This window comes from Myotis myotis, unplaced genomic scaffold, assembly GCF_014108235.1.
Source record: "Myotis myotis isolate mMyoMyo1 unplaced genomic scaffold, mMyoMyo1.p scaffold_m19_p_2, whole genome shotgun sequence".
NCBI lineage: Eukaryota > Metazoa > Chordata > Mammalia > Chiroptera > Vespertilionidae > Myotis > Myotis myotis.
In genome coordinates, this window is record NW_023416324.1 from 205,121,650 (window position 1) to 205,145,630 (window position 23,981).

Consider the following 23,981-nt stretch of genomic DNA (forward strand, 5'->3'; position numbering starts at 1 on the left):
TCCCCTCAGCCTCTCCTACCCCCCCTCCCCACACTTGGGGGGGGGGGCGGTAAGAGATCAACTGAAGGACTTGTCTGCATGCATATAAGCACAACCAACAGAGGCAAGACAACGGAGGGGGGGAAGGGCGGGTAACTCCCTTCTTTATGAAGTTGACAATCAGGCACTAAGCCTGCCTTATTGCTCCCACCAACTCTTCCCTTCCCTCCCTCCCTACACCTCCCATTCCCTTGAACATCTCTTTTTAGCTTATCTCTGGCCAAGATACCTGGTCAATGCCCACAACTCCTCCTTCATTTTGCCTTTTCTAGAAATCTTGCTTGACTTCTCCTTCAGACTTGGGTGACTGGTAATCAATAGCCAGAAACATTATCCTGCCTCACACTTCCTCATAGCCCAGTACCTGCTTAAAATGAGGAGGAACAGAGAAAGGAAAATACATACAGGGAGAAAAAAGCATAGATTAATAACTTCAAATATTCTCCTACCACGTTCTTCTAACAAATATTTGGACAGTGATACCCACATGCAAATTGGTGCCTAGGTTGTGGGTGGGGTGAGGAGGGTGCATGAATATCTGGTGAATTTCTTGACTCATCTGGAAGTTTGGACTCCTACCCATTGAAGGTACATCTTCATCCATCAATAACCTTCTGCTGCCTTTATCTTTCCCACCCTCGGAAGCTGACCTTGGCATAGGTAAGGGCAATACTTCTTCTGAAGCAGATTGTTACTGCAAGGTTGCATAACTGGTTACCCTGGCAACCTTAAGACCCCTGTTCAGGGAAGAGTGGCTGTCAGTAACTGCAGGTAACTTGGGTGGTCCAGCCATTCTCTTCCTCCCCAGTCAATATCTTTCTTCAAATCTCTGTGCTCAAAAAGTCAGAGGCAGCCCCCTGCTCACATTTAGAGAGATGATAATGAGGTTGGCTGCCATATTGGTGTTCAGCCCTCCCCTCACCCAGTATCCATCTTTGTGGCTTCCCTTTTATGATATAACAAAAGAATAAATAAATGAATGAAAAGTAAATAACCCCCCCCCCATGCCTCTTTTAGTTAATAAATGTGAAGAATTGGGTGTGTACTGGTCCCATTTTCTCTTTGGTCCATCACTTAGCCTGTTTTTTCGGGGGCGGGAGGAAGGGGTCGGGGGGGGCGGGGGGCGCTTGCCTTTTGTTTTACATTTCAATTTGAGAGAAGTCACTATTCATTAACATACCAGATGACAAAAAATAATTATGGTAGGCACTTTTTTTCATCTTTCCAGTGAGCCTGTTTACTTAGATTGTCCTATTGCCAGCATCTCCGTCTTCTACAAAATGCCTGGTCACTGTTTCCAGTCCACCTCGAGAAGATAATTTGAAGGGCCAGTTGATGTTGCTTGTTTCTGTGAAGCAATTCCCAACAGCATAGATCTCATGAGTGAGATCCTCTATGCAGATACGCCATGTTTACCAAGAGCCATCATTGTGTTATCTGTCAGCGCAATTAGCTTCCTATTGATTTTACCATAACCATGCTTGTAGATCAATGAATAACTTCAAGTTTGGTGTCTCCATGAAATAAATGGTTTCACAATCCTCAGCATGTTAACTAAAGCCTTGTTGTGCTTAATGAAGGTACCATTAAACATCTGGCGGAGGTGAAGAAACTACAACACCTTTCGGAACTTAGGGTTCGCATCAGCATCATTAATAGTGATCCGGATGACAAATGCCAATTTGGATTCTGTAGGTACTTAGAAGTTGCCAGCTTTTTATTTTTTCCATCCTAGCCATTCTTGTCCCAGTTCAGTATATCGCCTCTATTCCTGTGATAGTGCTTACCTTCCTCATAGATAAGCTTCTTTCTAAACATCCTTTGAATAAACTTCTTTTTCAGGAGCTTGATCTTCAGCTCTGCAAAATTCACTTTTTTTCTTCTCTGCACCCTCATGGTTTCAACTGGAAAGACCACATAACCTGTTTTTAGGTTTGGCTATTTTTTTTAACAAGTTGTATTTGTTCACTTTACTTTGAATTTGCTTTTATTCATCTCACAGTATATTATGAACATCCTTCACATTTGGGACATTTAAATAACCTATATATCATTGTGTGTGTGTGTGTGTGTGTGTGTGTGTGTGTGTGTGTGTGTATGTACCAAAATTTATTCAATTCCCTATTCTTGGGCATTCAGATTGCTTATGGTTCATTGGCATGAAAAACAATGCTACAAATAGCATTATGTGTATACATGTTCTTTATCAAATATGATTTTTTTAATGTAAGTTAAAATTCTAGACCTGAAATTGTCAGATAATGTATAGTTTTAATTTGAATAACTGCTGCCACATTTATTTGCAAAAACAGTTGAAGAATTCACACTCCTACCACCAAAGTAAGAAAATGTTTCCATCCCAGAGTCTTCGTCAGCAGGGGTTGTTATTGCTTGTTCAGAACATTTACCAATCTAACAGGTGAAAAACATCGCCTCTCACTATGGCTCTAACTCAGTATCCTGGGGTAGGAGCAAAAATGTAAACCCCAAACAAACAGAAGCATGCCTGCGAATCTAAAATTCTTAGTTGCATGCACTGGTATAGCTCTCCCTCCACCTGACCCTGGTGTGAGACCTGCATTCCTCCTTGCAGAGGCCTGAAAAAGTGAGAAACAGCCCGTGTTTCCTTAATACTGTTTTCTTCAAGCTCAACAGCATTATGTCAACTGTTATTATAAGGAAGGGCCATTGACACACCAGCTTAAAAAGGAAAAGGTGTGTCCACCAGCTAAAATAAATGAAAGGGCAAAGCACATAGAAACAGTTTTAAAACCTAACAGTTACAATAGTGCTGAGGAAGCTGGGAGGGCAAAGCCAAGCGCGATGCTTATAAACTCAGGGTGTCTCCTGAACTTGTTCAACTTAATTTTGGAACGTCAACATAGGACTGCCCTGAAGAGGTCCGAACGTGGCGATGATATTAGAGAGGTTTTCAAAAATGTGTACATTGTGGCCCTTCCTTTGGTCCCGCCTGATACCAATAATTTCAGAAGTATTCATGACTAATGAAAGTGTGACCAAGCAAAAATTAGACAACACACGAATGTATAGGCATACCTGATTTCATTTTACAACAAAATAAAAATTGAGGCAATGGTAAAACTTCAATGCTCTTAGTGTTAAGTCAAAGTCTGTGAGAAATTTTTCTTCGTAAGTGGCAAGTGATTCATCCCATTGAAAACAGTCCTATTAGTTGATAAGAGCAATAAATTCACTTTTAGAGGATTTTAAAGCCATCGAAATGTCCCAAATCTTATCAATCATATATTGAGGGAGAGAAAAGACTGAATAAAATGATGCCACACGGACAGCATTTGCCACAGTCACTGAAGGCAGCTCAGGAATAAAATGTTCTACCTAAAACACAACTGTTTTTGGTGGCTCACTAGATAGGACCTGCTCTCAGAGACCAGAGCAGAAAACAATGGTCTCCTACTGTGTAAAATAGGAAAAAACACTAATTAGGATATATTGATGGAAAGTACAGTGTAGAGAAACCTTTTTTCTGGAATAGCATGTGCACCTTTCTATTAGCTTCTCACGTGGTATTGTGAAGTTTGTGAGTATACACGTCAACGTCACCTGTTCCAGGGGTGGGCAAACTTTTTGACTCGAGGGCCACAATGGGTTCTTAAACTGGACCGGAGGGCCGGAACAAAAGCATGGATGGAGTGTTTGTGTGAACTAATATAAATTCAAAGTAAACATCATTACATAAAAGGGTACGGTCTTTTTATTTTTAGTTTTATTCATTTCAAACGGGCCGGATCCGGCCCGCGGGCCATAGTTTGCCCACGGCTATTAAACAATATAAGATTACAGACAGGAGACTCTTTTATTCCTCTTTATAATGCCCAAAATCTAGCACAGTGTCAGGTGCAGAGTACATGCTCCGTAAATGTTAACTATAGAAACTCAAGCATTATGTGGGATGCTAAACCACTGGAAACACTGATGTCGTTAATTCTGTTGATACATCAGGGCTAAGAATTGAATTGTGTGAGTTCTCCCCTCCCAAATTCATGTGTTGGAGCCTTAACACGCTCCCCACCCCCGCATGTGATTTTATTTGGAGATGGGGATTTGAGGCGGTAATTATGGTTAAATGAGGTCATAGGAGTGAAGTCCTGATTCAATAAGATTGATGCCCTTGTAAGAAGAGGAAGAGAGAGATCTATCCACACAAACACACCAAGGAAACTTATACCAGCATACAGGGAGCTGCGGCCATCCATGAGCCAGGAACAGAACTGGTTGGCACTTTGATCTTGGACTTCCAGTCTCCAAACTGTGAGGAAATAAATTTCTGTTGTTGAAGCCACAGTCTATTGTTTTTTGTTAAGAGAACCCAAACAGACTAAGGCAATCAATAACCCAGTACAATTTCTGGTGCTCTTCACTGGTTTCATAACAATGAACAAAACCAAAGAAAAATGGCTTTTCTCAAGTCATAATGATCATCCAAGAATGAATGTTAGAAAAATATTTGACATGTATGAATTTAACAGTAACCGAAAGCTTGAGGATGGTAAGGTATACAGTTAAAAGAGGGAGAAAATTAAAATATAAGTCATAAATTACTTTTAACACAAAAAAAATATTTTATTCAATAGCTTGCATCTCCTTTGACAAAGGACTCTTCGACTACATTTTTTTATCTTTGATAAAGCTTGAAACCATATTGACCTAATGCAAATGCCCCATTCTCTTTTTAGATTTCATCAAAGATTTGTAACAAATTGCGTAAGTGTTAACTTTTAAACTATAGCAGGTCTTATAATCTCATAATGTTAAAGCATCGTTTCATTTTAACATTATGAGATGCTATAGGAACCTGCTGCTGTTTATATCAATTGGCCTGTGGTAAAATTGGTTTTGTTATACATCATTTCTCTTAAAGTCAAAGAACTGATCGAGGACCTTAAGTGAGGGTTTACTGTATAGTAGTCCCCCCTTATGCACAGTTTTGTTTTCCTCCGTTTCAGTTACCCATGGTCAACTGCTGTTCAAAAATACTAAGTAGAAAATGCCAGAAATAACCATCCATTTTGAACTGTTCTGAATAGCATGGTGAAGCTTCAAGCCATCCCGTTTTGTCCCACCCAGGACGTCAATCATCACTTTGTCCAGTGTATCCATTCTGTATACACTCCCTGACCACTAGTCACTTAGGGTATTATCTCCATTATCAGATCAATTATCAGCTATTTTGAGGGAAAGGAAGAGAGACATACACAGTACTCTTTATTATTACAGTATATTGTTATAATTGTTCTACTGCATTATTAGTTATTGTTACTAATCTCTTATTGTGCCTAATTTATAGATTAAAGTTTATCAGAGGTCTGAATGTACGGGAAGAAACAGTGTGTATAGGGTTCAGTACTATCCACAGTTTCAGGCACCCACTGGTGGTTTTGGAATGCATCCCAAGGATAAGGTGGATGTATACACTCCCTGACCATTAGTCACTTAGGGTATTATCTCCATTATCAGATCAATTATCTGATAATGCCCCAGTGCAATTTCTAAACTGGAGAAAAGAACCCCTTCAAGTGTTCTTTATGAAGCATAGGATCCAACAGAAAAAGAAATGTCATTTATTTCCTATATGTCTCATAAAACAACCTATTTTATGTGGCATTGGTCATCAGAAATTTGCAAACCAAAATTAGCATGCTAACAGTTTGCAACTTCATCCTCACTATAGATTCTCTGAATGATAGTTGACTATATGAAGCAAAGGGATTAACTGACAAAGGTGGCACCTGTACCATTATGATGCCCACAATGAACGTGCTGGTGCAGATTTAGAAATCCAGACCTAAGTTACTTTCTCACAATTACAAGCTTTTAAAGCAGTGACCAGAGGATGTTCTGCGCACAAGGACGCTTGACATTTTTATAACAATGGGAGCGACTTCAGTAGGATAGTGGTTTTTGTTCCTCTGAAGGCAACGACTTTTTCTTTTCTATTGTTCTTCAAACTTTGGATTTATCCCATTCAGTTGCTGGCCTGAACATACCAGTCATTTCTAGGGCATCCTGACATATTTGTCATCATCATCTTTCCAACAACTTCAATAACGGTCACAGTATTACGTGACCTTTTAAACACTACAACTCTAAACTGTTTTATATTATCTGAGCCTTCTTATTGATAATTATGAGTCTCATGCATTGAACTTGTTGCTTTTTCCTATGGCAAAAACTTTGAAAATAAAATTCTCAGTTGCATTCTTTATTATCTTACTTCACCCTAAAATAGGTTTGAATAGATGTTCCATACTGTGTAGTACTGCATCATATAGAGAAAGTTTGTAATTAGGTCAGCATGCACTGTTTCTAGGCACTGCCAAGGAAACAATTGTGTTATACCCACATTAGAATATTACCAAAGTAACGGGACTGAATGATTCATTGGGAGCGTGGTTGCCGTGCTCAGTGCTCCCAGTGGTACTACATTGAGGGCTCAGAAGACAGATGCAGTTGTGAAAGTCTCTTTGAGTGGTCATAAGGGACTCTCTTCCAAAACACAAAAGCATCGCAAAGGAGAACGTGTTTGACAAAGAGAAAAGAAAATAAGGAAAGCATAAAGGAACAGACTAAAGCCCTCCTCCTCTCTGAGAATGCAGGCTAATGGTCATCCATGAGTCTTAGGCAGAAAAGGAGGCTGGCCCACATGACCCAAAGGGTAAAATAAACAACCAAGTGCTGCTCGACAGAACAGAGCCAGCAGTGTGAGAATGACAGGGCATTTGGAAGAGACACCTGGATCTGGAAAGGAAGAACTTGTGCATCTTCAGCCATTGTGCCAGAGAAAAGGAACTTTCATAAAGATCATGAATTTGTTGGCATGGAAAAGAGGAACTCGCTGCTTCCTCTACCAGCTACTGATACAGCGTCCTATATTGTTTCATTCAGCCAGTTAATACCCATTATTGCTTCTTGCGAATGAGATATTAGAGAAGAACACAGCATTGAACAACCACATGATTCCTGTCCTCACACAGCTTACAGTCTAATGAGCAAACAGACCCCCTACTCACCTGCCTTTTCTCCTTTTATGCCTCCTTTGCTGGTTCTTCCTTATCTCCTAACCTCTGGGTTCTGGAGTGCTCCCGATCTCAGTCCCTGTGCTGCTCTTCTCTTCTACCTACACCCTTGTTCTAGTTTATCTCATCCTGTCTCGGGGCTCTAAGTGCTATCCACACACTAATGACCCCTACATTTACATCTCCAATTGGAACCTCTCCTCAGAATTTCAAACAGCTGCCCAACAAATCCACTTGGAAGGCATTTCAAACAGATGACTGAAATTGAACTCTTGATAAATACCTATCAGTCCTTCTCCAGTCTTCCCCACCAAATAATAACACCTTTCTACTTTGAGTTATCAATCACAACTCTGAGTGCCATCTTCAATGTGTCTCCTTCTTTTGCACTCTACCAAAAAAATTGTCAGCAAATTCTAATTCCTCTAGCTTCAGAATCTGTCCAAAATTTGGCTGTTTATCACACATCAACCCAGTGCAAGACACAATTATCTTCCCTATAGCATCACAATTACCACCTAAGTGTCTTCCCTGATTCAAATGTCTGGCCAGCTTCAACATATTCTCCAAAGTGCAGAAATGGAGATTCTACTAAAACAATCCCATAAGTATTTTTTTATTTTATTTTTATTGAATTTATTGGGGTGACATTGGTTAATAAAATTACATAGATTTCAGGTGTACAGTTCTATAATATGGACCTATACTGTATTATGTATTCATCACCAGCTATTACTTTTTAATTTTTTTATTTTAAAGAGAGGGGGGAGAGAGAGAGAGAGAGGAGAGAGAGAGAGACATGGATTCATTGTCTCACCCATTCATGCACATATTGGTTGACTCTCATAGATGTGCCCTGACCAGGGACGGAACCCACAACCGTGGCTGCATTGAGACGATGCTCCAACCAACTGAGCTACCCATCCAGGGCACTATTACTTGTTATTTGCCTTCTATTTTCCCACTTTCCAGTTCATTCATACACTGCTTCTGGTGGTATTTAATAAGATAATATTAAGAATTTGGTCTCTTTAGCAATAAAAATAGACCCTGGTGTATCCAAATAACATCTTGTCTTTTTGTATCAGTCCTCAAGTACAAACCTGTGTACATGTTCTGCACCACTAGTTTTTGTGGTTAAGGGCTACTCCTTCCACCTGATTCATCTTTGCATCCTAAGCAGGGCCTATGTAGGATAAAAGAAGCGCTAGCCAACGAGTGCTTGGCACTGCAAATTCAATGGGGTCCATAGATGCTGCTGCCATCAATGATTCTCGGCTGGCCAAGGCTGTGACAGAGACTAAAATCCAACTGACCACGTGATGCATAAACTGTGATGCTTGTAGAACTACTTCAAGTCTTCCTAATGGATTGGGAGGGGTTGAAGTAGTGTAGTGCCTTAAACAGAATCTCCAAGAAAAAAAAGTCCTTATTTTGTTTGTTTTGTTGTTTTTTCAGAGAGGAAGGGAGGAGAGAGAGAAATATTAATGATGAGAGAGAATCATTGATCAGCTGCCTCTTGCATGCCCCATACTGGGGATTAAGCCCACAACCCAGGCATGTGCCCGAACTGGGAATTGAACTGTGACATCCTGATTCATAGGTCAATGCTCAATCACTGAGCCATGCCAGCGGGGCAAAAGTCCAGATTTTGTCTCATTGGCTAATTTCAAGCCGTCATCTTCAAAATGTGTACTATCACCTCTCCAGCAAACTACTGGGCTATATAAAAATAATTTTTTTTAAAGAACCAACCCTAATTATTGTTTCCTATGCTTTAATAGCAACTAGACACACCACATTTCAAATGTAATCTTTTATTTTAATTAAAATGTCATCCTATGCCACTCAATACAAGAACTGGGGGGTTGAAATTGAGAAAAACTTCTTTAAATGTGTGTTTCAGATTTGTCTCAGATAGGTACTTATTTCCAAAAATTAATTTTTTATTTCCTTTCTCCCTAGAAGTTAGATGAGGCCATGCTCATTGAAACATTCAGAATCAATAGAATCACGTTTTGTTCTCCAGTCATTGTTTGGACACAAAACTTGCAGGTAGTTTCTGTAATCGTGCAGAAAGGTTGGGATGGATTGCATGGGACCATTTCTTGTTTTATTTTAAGTATTATGAAAGCTCTTATGTATTATTTAGGTTCAGACAAATGAGTCAGATCAATGAAATCTGGTGCCTACTTTAAACAGAATGAAAGGGTGTAGTGATGGTAGAGAGACAGTAGATAGATATTTGATGTGAGGAAACTAAAGACAACTTTTTTTATACAACAGCCGCAAACATCTGAGGAGTAGGAGGAGATTCTTTGTCATAATTTTTTGCTCCAAGGAAAGAACAAATATTTTGTCATTTGTCCTGAAATATGTACAATCTTTTTTGTCCTCGTTGAGTAAATACTTCTTTGAAAATCCAGGGTTGGGGAAAAGTAGGTTTACAATTATTTGTGTGGAAAAAATATAATAAATAATAATACAACAACAAACTCTGTTTTGTGTACTCAGAACTGGTGGTGTAATTCCAGTCCAAGCCCCAAAGTCCAAGAACCAAGGGAGCTGAGGGTATAAATCCCAGTCATGTAGCAGGAGTAGGTCACATGAGATGTTCCATCTCAACATTGAGACCGAAAAGAAAGAGTCTTTTGTTCTATTAAGTTCTATTCATGACCTCAGTAGATGACTCCCACTCACCTTGGGCAGAGTAATCTATTGAGTTAATCCACTCAAATGCTCTTCTCATCCAGAAATAACCCTCACAGACGCACCCAGAATTAATGTTCAATCTGGCACCCAGGGCCAGCCAAGGTGACATATAAAATTAATAACTGCCTTAGCTGATTTGGCTCAGTGGATAGAGCATTGGCCTGCAGGCTGAAGGGTCCCAGGTTCGATTCCAGTCAAGAGCACATGCCCGAGTTGTGGGCTCGATCCCCAGTAGGGGGCGTGCAGGAGGCAGGTGATCAGTGATTCTTTCTCATCATTGATGTTTCTGTATCTCTCTCTCCCTCTCCCTTCATCTCTGAAATCAATAAAAATATATTAAAAATAATAAAAAATGAAATTAATAACTATCTCATAAGGTAATATATTTATTGGTTCCAAGGTTTATAATGTAGATAACTTTGGGGGACCGTTCTGGCTACCACACCATACAAGTTCTCCACTGTTTGGTTTGCCTACCAAATTCCTCAGTTCCAGAGCAGGAATATGAGGGTTTAGACTCTCAGAACTGAGTGAAAGTGTTCACAAACATCTGTAAAAATATTATTTACTACTTATTTATAAATGAGGATATTCAAATATACTCAAAAGTAGAGTGAACAGTACAAAGCAGTCCATGTACACATGACCCAAGCTCAACAAGTCTTAATATTTCACCAGTCTTGAGACATCTGTTTGTTCACACTCTGCTTTTTCATTTGGATGTGTGTTTACATGGATGAAAATATCTCTATTTGTGAAAACTAATTTAGCTTCGTATTTTACTGGGAATTGTAATTGTTTTGTATAATACAAATTAAAGAACAAAGGGGTAATAATTTACAAAGCAAAAATAATACTAGTGCTTTCCTCTCATTTACTGGGTAGGAAATAGGATTTGGAATATTAAAATCTTGCCCAACTTACATAATTGCTGTGATGATTCACTGATATTTGGTATGAATTGTCTCACAATATAGTACTCTCTTACTTCAGTCTTGTGCTGATGTGTAAGGGAAAAGTGAATGAAAGTAGTAGTCAGCTTTTCTCGGAGAATTTAAAAAATGAAACTCAATTGCACAATATTTCTACTTATTTTCTCCTTTTCTCTTGATGCCAAATCTCTCTCAAATAAATAAAATTTTTTTTAAATTAAATCTTTATTGTACAGATTATTACATTTGTTCCTCTTTTTTCCCCCCATAACTCCCCTCCTCCCAGTTCCCGCCCCACCCTCCGCCCTCACTCCCCACCCACTGTCCTCATCCATAGGTGCACGATTTTTGTACAGTCTCTTCCCGCATCTCCCACACCCCGTTCCCCCCCAAGAATAGTCAGTCCATTCCCTTTCTATGTCCCTGATTCTATTATGATCACCAGATTATTTATTCACTTGATTCTTAGATTCACTTGTTGATAGATGCATGTTTGTTGTTCATAATTTGTATCTTTACCTTTTTCTTCTTCTTCCTCTTCTTAAAGGATTCCTTTCAGCATTTCATATAATCCTGGTTTGGTGGTGATGAACTCCTTTAGCTTTTCCTTATCTGTGAAGCTCTTTATCTGACCTTCAGTTCTGAATGATAGCTTTGCTGGATAAAGTAATCTTGGTTGTAGGTTCTTGGTATTCATCACTTTGAATATTTCTTGCCATTCCCTTCTGGCCTGCAAAGTTTCTGTTGAGAAATCAGCTGACAGTCCTATGGGTATTCCCTTGTAGGTAACTGAGTTTCTTTCTTTTGCTGCTTTTAAGATTCTCTCTTTGTCTTTTGCTCTTGGCATTTTAATTATGATGTGTCTTGGTGTGGTCCTCTTTGGATTCCTTTTGTTTGGGGTTCTCCGCGCTTCCTGGACCTGTAAGTCTATTTCTTTCACCAGGTGGGGGAAGTTTTCTGTCATTATTTCTTCAAATAGGTTTTCAATATCTTGCTCTCTCTCATCTTCTGGGACCCCTATAATTCTGATGTTGGTACGCTTGAAGCTGTCCCAGAGGCTCCTTACACTATCTTCGTATTTTCGGATTCTTTTTTCATTTTGCTTTTCTGGTTGGGTGTTTTTTGCTTCTTCGCATTTCAAATCTTTGCCTTGATTCTTGCACTCCTCTGGTCTGCTATTGGGAGTCTGTATAGTATTCGTTATTTCAGTCCATGTATGCTTAATTTCTAGTTGGTTCTTTATCATAACATCGAGGGTCTCATTAGTATTCTTGAGGATCTCACTACATTTATACATTTATCGGCGGCTTCTAGACAGTTCTTAAGAGACCTTAAAAGTGTGATTCTGAACTGAATATCCTCCATTGACAGTTTTGTCCTGTTTCTTTGTCTCCACATTTTTTATGCTTTCTTGGTGCACCCCCTAGTGGTCTTTGTGCGCAGTCTTGTTGTAGTTAAGCCTTGATTGTTGTCGGCAATACCGGGGGTGATTTGACCTCCAGGCTAACTGGCTATGAGAGTCTGCTGTGTCTGCAGTGGGAGAGCTTCTGAGCTGGATCTCTAGGGCGGTGCTAATCTAGCGTTTGCCTGAGGCTATCTGGCAAATGGCTCTGCGCAGGGCTTGGGCGGGGCGGGTCCCCGGGGATCTACAGGGTGGGCTGGAGCAAGCAGTTATGGCTGCTCTCAGTTCCGTCCCTAGGGGCTCTGCCTCACAGAGTCCCAGCAACCGCTGCAAACCTCGGAGAGAAAGCTGCCTTTGAGTTCCAACCGAAGCCAGACAGTCCCGCTTCTCCCGTTTGAGTCTGGGTCCCTAGAGACTAGCCTGGATCTGGAGCTCAGAGTCTGAAACTCCCTCCCGATTGAAAACAACAACCGCGCCCTCCGCCTCCAGCCCGCTCCGCGTGCACTCCGCACCTTAGTATTTCACTTCAGCACTGCGCCTCCTCTGAGTCTGGGTATGATATTCTCTTTCCTCCTAGTTGTAGAATTTCCAGTCAGCCAGCCTTCCTGTGGTTCTGGATGATATCCGTTCCGTCTTTTAGTTGTTTTTTGAAGTGGTTGTTCGAGGCAGCAATCTCCAGCGTTAACCTATGCCGCCATCTTGGTTTCTCCCTCAAATAAATAAAAATTTTTAAAAAGTAATAGCATTGGTGGTGAACACACAATATAATATACAGATGATGTATTATAGAATTGTACACCTGAAACCTATATAATTTTATTAACCAACTAGAGGCCTGATGCATGAAATTCATGCACTGGAGGGGTGTCCCTCAGCCCAGCCTGCACACTCTCCAATCTGGGACCCCTTGGGGGATGTCTGACTGCCGGTTTAGGCCCAATCCCTGTGGGACATCCCTCACAATCCAGGACTGCTGGCTCCCAACCACTCGCCTGCCTGCCTACCTGATTGCCCTTAACTGCTTCTGCCTGCCAGACTGATCACCCCCTAACCACACCCCTGCCAGCCTGATTGACGCCTAACTTCTCCCCTGCTGGCCTGATCACCCTCAACTGCCTTCCCCTGCCAACCCGGTCACCCCCAACTGCCCTCTCTCCCCTGCAGGCCTGGTTGACCCCAACTGCCCTCCCCTGCTGGCCCAGTCACCCCCAACTGCCTTCTCTCCCCTGTAGGCCTGGTTGACCCCAACTGCCCTCCCCTGCTGGTCCAGTCACCCCCAACTGCCCTCCTCTGCAGGCCTGGTCTCCCCCAACTGCCCTCCTCTGCAGGCCTGGTCTCCCCCAACTGCCCTCCCCTGCTGACCTGGTCACCCTCAATTGACCTCCCCTGCAGGCCTGGTCACCTCCAACTGCCTTCACTCCCCTGCTGGCCTAGTTGCCCCTAACTGCCCTCCCCTGCTGACCTGATTGCCCACAACTGCCCTCCCCTGCCGGCCATCTTGTGGTGGCCATCTTGTGACCTCATGGGGACAGCCATCTCGTGCGAGGGTGTAAAGGTCAATTTGCATATTACTTCTTTATTATATAGAATGTCACCCAATAAATTCAATAAAATTAAATTAAAAATCTCTTATGAGCATTAAAAAAAGTAATAAGTTGCATTGTCAGAGATGTCTTGTTTAGTTGCTCTTAAGCTAATTCAGCATGTAGCTAATGATTCCAAAAATGATTTCCCATTTCTTAGATTTCCTGATTTCCTTCTTTATCCCTCCCCTAATGGTTTGCATTTTAAACTGGTATTATCCTCCAATCAAATATCAAATTTAGACATTACCTATGGATTTTATTATAAATTATATGCTCCTCTCCATTGGGAGCTAGCAATTGTTCAAAATAAATACATATATACCAAAATGAAAGGGGGCAAAGTGTTGGTCTCTTTTCAGAATCAGAAATTATTCTGGTGCAGAATTTCAAGCATAAGTACAGAAGTAAATTTTTTCTGTAAATAGAAACCTACTCATGAATCCAACAAATGTTTATTAAGCACATAGTACACATGAGACACTGTTGCTGTGCTGAATCAAAATGATGGAAGATAATCCCAACCCTGATGGAGATTAATAAATGATACTTTACATCAACCACATGAGTGATACAAGGGAAATGGCAGTGATTAAGCAAAAAAATCTTTATGAAGCAGGTGGGATTTGAACTTGACCTTAAGGATGGGAAGGTTTTCCATAGAGAGTATCTGCACCACCAGTGCCTGTTTTAACCTATAGCACATCTGATGAATATTGTTCACATCAACATATACCCAATATTAACATGGAAACAAACTTCCCCACTAATAAGTAGCCACTTACCTGAGATTTCCTTTCTCACACTTATTTAGAGCAGTGATTCTCTACTTGCGCATGCATCAGAATCTCCTGGAAAGCTTGTTGGAACACAAATTGCTCAGCCGCACCCAATGCCTCTGATTTAGTAGGTCTCCAGTACGACTCAAGCTTTTGACTTCAATCAGCCGTGGGCAAACTACGGCCTGCGGGCCGGATCCGGCCCATTTTAAATGAATAAAACTAAAAAAAAAAAAAGACCGTACCCTTTTATGTAATGATGTTTACTTTGAATTTATATTAGTTCACACAAACACTCCATCCATGCTTTTGTTCCGGCCCTCCGGTCCAGTTTAAGAACCCATTGTGGCCCTCGAGTCAAAAAGTTTGCCCACCCCTGTTAGGTGATACTGAAACTGCTGATCCTACGACACAATTTGAGCCTCTGATTTAAGCCCCTGCTTTGGTGCTTACATGCTTAGAACGGAACCCTGCTTTGCCACATCCTAGCTGATCTTCAGAAAAGTCTATCATCTCAACACTTGGTTTTCCTATTTGTAAGGTGATGACGTAGGTAATGCCAATACCCATCTTGTAAGCCTGTTTTGAGAATTAAATTGAATGATGCATAAAAATCAGGAGCCTGACATTAGTGCCCTGCACTGGATAGCAATGATTACTACTAGGGAAAAAGCTAGTGGGTGAGGGTATGCCAGGTTTTATGGACTGAATGTTTGTGTCCCCTCCAAAATTCACAGGTTAAGACCTTACAGCCCAACATAATGGTATTTGGAAGTGGGGCTCTTGGGAAGTAAGTAGGTTTAGATGAGATCATCAAGGTGGTATCTCATGATAAGGTTTAATGCCCTTCTAATAAGAAGAAATACCAGGGCTCTCTTTCTCTCCTCCCTCTCTGTCTCCTCTTCTCCCTCTTGCCCTTCCCCCCCACTAGCCGGCACCAAATAAAGTCCATGTGACCACACAGCTAGATGGGGGATGTCTGCAAGCCATGAAGCAGGTCCTCACCAGACACTGAATCTCACGGCCCCTTGACCTTGGACTTCCTAGCCTCCAGAACTGTGAGAAATAGATTTCTGTCACTTAAGCCCCCTAGTCCTATTTTGTTATAGCAACTCAAATAGACTAAGACACCAAGGAAATAGTGTGAGATATGGTGCCAAGGGCAGATGGATCATTCCTGTTTGGAGAATGGCAAGCAGCTAAGACAACCTAGGATGTAACTTTCACATGGGGCAAAGGAGGGAGCTATCAGAGGACCTGAATGAGAATTAGGAAGAACACTGGAATTCCTTGGGCACCACTTTCTTCCTAATTGTCTAGTTTTTCTGACAGTTATTGGCCTCTACTTTCTCTCTCTAAATGCCCACTATTTCTAGAAGAACAGCAGGAATACTCAAATAACTAGCACTATTCCCAAGGTAGAAGAGCAGTGAAAATGCTACATCCAAGGATTCTATTAATGCCCCAAGAGGACCCTCCCAATGAGACTGTGCAGAGACCTATATTGCAAAGAGGCACTTAAGCATCCTTTTCATTAATGTGGGTCTTCAAGTTGTTTATCCTTATGCTTTGAAATTGACCCATACTGATTTGCAGTTAGTTTTCAATATCCCCTTACTTTAGTAGATAGACCTACTCCTCCAGCTCTCTTTGCTTTGTGATGTTGTGATTAAATGTGTTAGAATGATGCTGTAAACAGGGCCGGTACTGCCACTACATTTCAAGTAGCTGAGAAATTAGTGCAAATATGTAACTAGGACAGTAATACCCCTTGTTGGTGCAATTGACTTGGTAATGGTGCGCTAGATCCTATTCAAAACATCACATGAGAATTATTAGAAATGCAGAATCTCAGGTGCCACCCACCTACTGAAGGAGAATTTGCATTTTAACAGGGTTCCCTCAAAATTCATCTTCACATTAATGTTTGAGAAGTATGACCTGGACACTCACACAATTTTAGTATTGCCTTAGGAAAGCCTTTCAATACCTACCTGCTCCCCCAAAACACTCATTCATTTATTATACTTTAATAAAAATAGTGAAATAAAATAAAATATTATATTCAGATTGCTGGAATGTAGGAGATAGGAATTTCCAAGCATGCAAAGACACGAGCACATAATAGCTAGAACAGGGGTGGGCAACCTTTTTGGGAGTGCGTGCCCAAACCAGCAAAATCTCTGCCTCAAAATTCTTCTGCGTGCCAACCCTAATTTTTTGAGAACATGTTATGCCTACTTAATATCTCTTAAGGTATACATATGTGAAGAACCTTGAAGAAATAATAAAATTCATTTGAGCGACACAGTATATAATGATGAAAAATACATTTATTTTTTAATGTATACATGTACACTGATAGTCCGACAGAAAATTTTATGACTCCATTTGATATTATCAGTGGGACTTTTGCTGCTGCATCACTGATGACAGAGATTTTACATCAGGTTTATATTTCATGACCTTCAGAGATATGCACGAGCTACTACTTTCATCCATCAGGCTACTCCTATTATGAGACTTAACAAAAGTTATCACTGAGAACAAAGATTTACAAGCGTATGTGGATGAAACCAAAACACTGGTCGGATCTAGGAAGGCAGGGAGAGTTAAGGCAGAGGCATAGAAATTGCTCCTCCCCTCTCTCGTCAATCCATGTCTATGGTCTTTAAGATAACTTGTTATGTAAAATTATTTATTTATCTAAGATGCACCTACACTGAATTTATCTGAAAAATAAAAAAGTCGATATTAAGAAAAAAATTGTAAATGGAAGATTATAAGAGAGGGTTTCGCGTGCCAGCAAAAGTTACTGGCATGCTATGTTTGGCACGCGTGCCAGGGGCTGCCCACCCCTGAGCTAGAACATGGCGTACAATCATGTTCAATTGTCCTAAAGTTCCTAAACCAATAGAACAAAAAGAGAAATTGGCCCAGTTTTGATCAAAAGATAGTCAAATCCCTGAATTCTTTATTGTTAAAGCCATCTGCTCCTGGCATAGCCAGAGCTTCAAGGAGATTTCTGTATATTACAAAAAACATGAGAGGCACTGTGTATTAATTACTGACTAGGACTGTGGTGTCCAAATGTTGTTTAGCACCACCTAATTTGGACAACCTGCACCCCCACGGGCATCCTACTCCTTTGTCTCTACCTGGATTTCAGACTGTCACCTGCTTGGTTTTCTAAGGCTCAGGGTTCCTCTGAAATGGAAGGTGGTCCAAAGCCAAACATCTTACTGAAAATGAAAAATCTCCAAAAGAGGCAATGCAAAACAAAAAGAGAAATGATCCAAATTGGAAGGGGCAAGGGGAGAGAAACAGAGAGAGATCAAAATTAAAGGAAAATTCCATGCTGAAGGCAAACATTTAATTCTTTTATTGCTACTTTCTTCCTCACCACCCACGCCCAATTATGTGACCTTATCCCACAGTTTGTATTACACATTGTTCCCGGTGGAGATGGATGGGGGGTAGCAGAATGGTTCCCTTCTAAAAGGGTTGTTCCCTAGAGGGTAGACCATATGGCCAACAAGAACTGTAAAAAAAAAAGTGCAACAGGGAGCAAGCTAGCAAGAAGCTACAGAGTCAACCCCTTCAACTCTCAACCCCTGCTTTTACGACCTCCTTTATTTTATTTTATTTTATTTATTTTAAAATACATTTTTATTGATTTCAGAGAGGAAGGAAGAGGGAGAGAGAGAGATAGAAACATCAATAATGAGAGAAAATCATTGATCTGATGTTCCCCTGCACCTCCACACACACACTGGGAATTGAGCCCACAACCCAGGCATGTGCCCTGACTGGGAATCAAACTGTGATCTTCTGGTTCATATTTCGACACTCAACCACTGAGCCATGCCAGCTGGGCAACCTCCTTTATTTTAAATAAGACCCAAAAGTACTGACCTAACTTACATAAAATTGCCTAAAACTAAAGCGAATTACATATCACCACTCCCCAACCTACTTTTGCCAAACTTATCTTCCTTTATACACTTCCTAAGGTCCAATTACACAAAGCTCCCAGTGAACCAAGTACATTGCCTGATACACAGTAGAAGCTCAATAAACATCTGCTGAATAAACAAATTATGCATCTTTCCTCAAGATAGCTAGCAGCATCCTAGATTATTGTCCTCCCCCAACCCCACCCTTAGAAATTTTCTTCTTCAGGGTGCACACATGGACACCTTTTTCATGGCATTATCTACTAACCCCCTGAGTTAAAATTCTCTCTTCTTTGTGCTCCCATAGAAATTGCTTGTAATACTATTATAAAGCTTGCTCTATCCTTACTCATATTACATGCTTATACCATCTCCTCTGAGGAGGAAAATCAGCCCCCTACCACAATCAAGAGAAATTGATTTCATGTGTTCAAAGTTAGCTCAACCCACAGGACAATATCCTATATTCTTCATTCTCTAAATGTCATAATTCACTTTATTCTTTAGAACAAATATGGTGCCTCCATTGTTCATTTTGTTTTGTAAGTAAACCTGAATACCCTTTCACAATTATATTTTGCATTGTTTACTACAACTCCCCTTGTTTTCAAAATGTAAATTTGAATCTCTTCATATGTATGTTTGACCTCCATTACACTTGCTCTACCTTTTAATCAAAACATATACTTTAATCTCTTTTCAAATATATATGTTAAATTTATTTATTTGTAACTGCAAGGATCTCCTTCACCTTTGGGTCCAAAAACAATGCCCGGAAAGATCAGGAGAATCTTGAGTTGTATTCATGTATAAAAGAGATCAACCAAAGGACTTGTATGCATGCATATAAGCCTAACCAATGGACACAGACACCAGGGAGGTGAGGGCATGAATAGGGGAGTGGGGGGACAATGGGGGGATAAGGACACATATGTAATACCTTAATCAATAAAGAAAAAAAAGAGAGATCTAGCCCTAACCAGACTGAGGGGTCCCGGGTTCAATTCCTGTCCAGGGCACATACCTTAGTTTCAGGTTTGACCCCCAACCATGGGATGTGTGTAGGAGGCAAACATCTCACAGTGATGTTTCTCTTTCTTTGTCTCTTCCCCTCCCTTTCACTCTCTCTAAAAATTAATGGGAAAAATATCCTTGGGTGAGGATTAACAACAAAAAATAATTTAAAAAATTGTAAAAATAAAATAAAAAGAGAACTGATGTATAATAGTCCTTTGCTTCTGGCTGGCAGTCAATCCTCCTTGTTTCTCTTTATGTGCCAGATTTTTAAGTCAATGCTGAGTCTCTGGGCTTATTTTCACAGCAATCTGGTGTAGCTGACAGAGTCTGGAACAAACAGACCCTGATGATAGTGGAGGGGGCTATAGGAGGAGAACTCAGGGAACATACGCTAAAATTTCTTGTTGTCCCACTTTTATGGTCTCCTCCTTAGCTTCTTTCCTTCCACTGACAAGGGATTGCAGTAAGAGCTCCATCGCTGAGCTGTTTTTAGCTCTGAATGGCTTTTGTCCTTGCTGGTAGGGTTTATAGACCAAGCCTATCTGTTTTTTGTTGTTGTTGTTGTTGTTGTTTTTAATATATATTTTGTTGATTTTTCACAGAGAAGAAGAGAGAGGGATAGAGAGTTAGAAACATCGATGAGAGAGAAACATCGATCAGCTGCCTCTTGCACACCTCCTACTGGGGATGTGCCCGCAACCAAGGTACATGCCCTGGCCGGAATCGAACCTGGGACCTTTCAGTCCGCAGGCCGACGCTCTACCCACTGAGCCAAACCGGTTAGGGCCCAAGCCTATCTGTTTGTCTAGGCTCTGTGTCACCCCTTTTCATCCCTTAAAAAAAGTGAAAGAGGAAAAAAAAGGAAAGGAATAAAAACAAAGGGGAAAAAAGAGAAGGGAGTAAAAAATTTAGGATAATCTTTTTAATATTTGTAAGTTTTGAAAATTTATAATTATATTAATAGAGATGCTCCAACAGCAAGAGAATATTTGAAGAAACAGCCAAGAGAGGAAATTGGCCATGTGCACGTGGCCAATGAGACTCTACAAAGGCAGAGAATTCAAGAACATCCTCCTCTATCCCCCACTTTTATATCTGCATATGACCTGCTCCAGAGGAGCAAGGAGCTTCTCCATCTTGCTAATCATATTATCAGTACTTTCCACAGTGGGAGCACATACATAGTAAGCCACTCAAAGGAGAGAAAGGAGAGGAAGAGAGAAGAAAGGTGGGAGGGAATGAAGCATTATTTTGCCTTCATTCTATAGAACAAGCAACATTTTCTTTTTGAATAGCAACCACAATCTACATCAAGAAATTGGTATTAGATAACCAATATATTTTTCATCTCATAAGTCTTATATCTTTATATTGACAATAACCAAGCTCAGTACTGTTGCTTTTCTTTTTATTTCATATTTTCCCTCAGATAATCTTTACTTCTTTTTTTTAGTCTCACCCAAGGATGTTCATTGATTTTAGAGGGAGGAGAGAGAGAGAAACATCAATGGGTTACCTCCAGTACTTGCCTCGATCAGGGATCAAACCCACAACCTTTTGATTTATGAAAGGACACTCCAACCAACTGAGCCATCCTGCCAGGGCAATCTTTACTTCTTTGAACATTTCAATGTGCTTGGTTATATTTATTGATAGTATTTCTAGAGCCACTTCAATATACTGCAGGGCCTCTCATATACTCTCTTAAAAGGTCATCCCTTCTCACAGTAAGGTTACAGGAAAAGGCTAAAGAGTGTTCACAAATTTTGCCAATATATATAGACTTTTCTTTAGTAGTTCTTAGATTTAACAACAACAAAAAAAAAACTTAGTTTTCAATACCTCTTGGGGGTTGCTATGGCATGGGAACATGTGTATTTAGAAAGTACCACTTAAAAAGCTATTTATTAAAAAAATTCTATGAGACACAAAAATCACATCAATCATCTGGAATATAATTAGTATTGCTAAATTATTATTGTTGGGCAAAATAAGATTGTCTTCAGGGGAGGGAAATGCCTCCTCCTTGCCTGTAATTTTAAATTTAGTAAATGCCCGTGAGAAATATATTTATATGTATAGTCTTCAAGCACTATAAAATTAAAACTTTAAACCACCTAAACAGAAGGAGGTATGGAACTCAGTGAGGCAATTTATTTGAAACCATGTAAAACTTTTAATGTCAGTTTTCACAGCTCAACCATGTCAACTCATAAATTTGTTTTCAAAGCCGTCTTGAATCAGCACAGGAAGATTTTGAATAGCAACATGGACCAACAAGACTTATCCTGAAGCACATAAATCATTTTGACATATATGTTCATAACAACAGTCTTCAGAAGAAAAGGGAACAGTGAAAGTTCTAAGAAATGGGGCAGGAATACTTCCTAACGTTCAGTGGTTTAGATGAGTTGCTAAATTAGAAGTTGTAAAAGCATATGTAGTTTGCATAAAAAAATAATTGTATTCACCATGCAGACAAAAAGTCCCTTTGAACTTGCTTTATTGGGGGGTAATTTTGTGACTCAAAGAATTCTTCATATTTCCCCAAGGATGCTTTAATCATTTCTCTCTTTCACCCTCCAAAGACCTCAAAAAGTCCATTTGTGTGTCATATGTATACCAGAGACATTCAGAACATATATTTCTTGCTAAACAATTAGGGGTATAAGAGCAAGCCGTTGTGAGTAAATGATAACTTTCCCATATAGTTGAGGATAAGTCCCTTAAAACTCAATACTTCACAATAGCCCCTTAATATTCCTTAAGGGAGAGATGTAGACACAGTTACAACCACCCACAGGGCATTTTGGGAGGAGTAAAAGCAATGTCTGTGTGCTCTTAAACCAGAATTAACTACAACATTCTATGTCGGGCCTTCCTGGAAGGGGCAACAGTCTTTTTCTTCTGTAGTTTTGATCTGCATCCCTGATCAGATGTTCTTCATGCTGTTTTGTCATGCCATTCCGATTGCAGCTCAAATGTACACACACACACACACAGAATGGAGTATTATTCAGCAATAAAAAAGAAGGAAATTCTGGGTTTTTGTAACAATGTGCATGGACTTTGAAGCCATTATGCTAAGTAAAATAAGTCAGAAAGAGAAAGTCAAATACTACATGTTCTCACTTATTGGAGGAATCTTTAAAAAAATCTAAAATGAAAAACAGTAAAATAGTAATTGCCAGGGCCTGAGGTTAGGGGGAGATGGGAGATGTTGGTTAAAGGCTACAAACTTTCAGATATGAAATAAACAAATTCTGCGGATGTAATGTACAGCCTGGTGACTGTAATTAACAATGTGTGTTATATACTTGAAAGTTGTTAAAAGAGTAGATGTTATCACCACACACACAAAAACGGCAGTTATATGGGAGGATAAACATGTTTTTAATGTATTTTTATTGATTTCCGAGAGGAAGGTAGAGAGAGAGAAACATCCATGATGAGAGAGAACCATTGATCGGCTGCCTCCTGCACAGCCCCTACTGAGGATCAAGCCCACAACCTGGGCATGTGCCCTTGACTGGAACTGAACCTTGGACCCTTCAGTCCTCAGGCTTGTGCTCTATCCACTGAGCCCAGCCGGCGAGGGCGAGGATAAACATTTTAACTAACCTTGTTATAGTTATCATTTTGCAATATACAGGATTGGCAAAAGGAGGTTTACAGTTGTGAGTACACAAAACATAAAGTTTATTCTTGTATTATTATTTATTATGTATTTGTATTACAACTAAAAACCTACTTTTGCCCACCCTATATGCGTGCATCAAATTGTCACATTGTACACTCTTAAACTTACATAGGTTACATGTCATATAAGTTAATACCTCAATAAAGCTGAGAAAAGAAGATTCTGAAATAAATTCTTAAAAAAGAAGAAGAAGATCTGGACATAGAGTTTACAGGCCTTACAGCAGGAGCAAGCTTGGGGTGCCCAAAGAACAGAAAGGAGCCTGCATGGGTGGATCATGGCAAGTAAGAGAAAAAGAGAGGTCAGCAGAGGACAGAGAAGATAAAATCTTGAAAGCCATAGTAAGGAATTGGGATTTTATTCTAGTGTCTATGTAAGCCACCGAAGGGCTTTAAAAATAGTGATACAATGGAGCTCACATTTAAAAAAGACAGTTGTTCCATATTTGCTGAATAAATGAATAAATACAGATTCTTTATTAACTTTTTCTAAGTAATATGTCACTTATGATCCCTTTGCAAACTAAATATTTTCAGTGGCCATTTATCATCCCCTTTCACCTTCTCTTAATGGAATCTAAATGGTTTCCTTTGAGACTAAAATAGAGTTGGAAAAAATGTTTCTCTTTCATTTTTATATCATCAATAAGCTCTTTGTGTTAATTTTTAAGTCTTGAGTTACAGTTTCAGTATTGGACGAAGAAAGAGGAGAAAGGTGACGCACTATTCCTCATTTGCTGGCATCCTTCCCCCCACTTTGATCTCCTATTCACACTCTGTTCTCTGTGCCCAGAATGTCCTTTTTTC

At 40.0% G+C, this 23,981-nt stretch overlaps 1 pseudogene; it reads right to left on the bottom strand.

Moving 5' to 3' along the window:
* Positions 1-1,178: 1,178 nt before the first annotated feature.
* Positions 1,179-15,072, bottom strand: LOC118675796 (annotated as a pseudogene).
* Between the last annotated feature and the right edge of the window lie 8,909 nt (positions 15,073-23,981).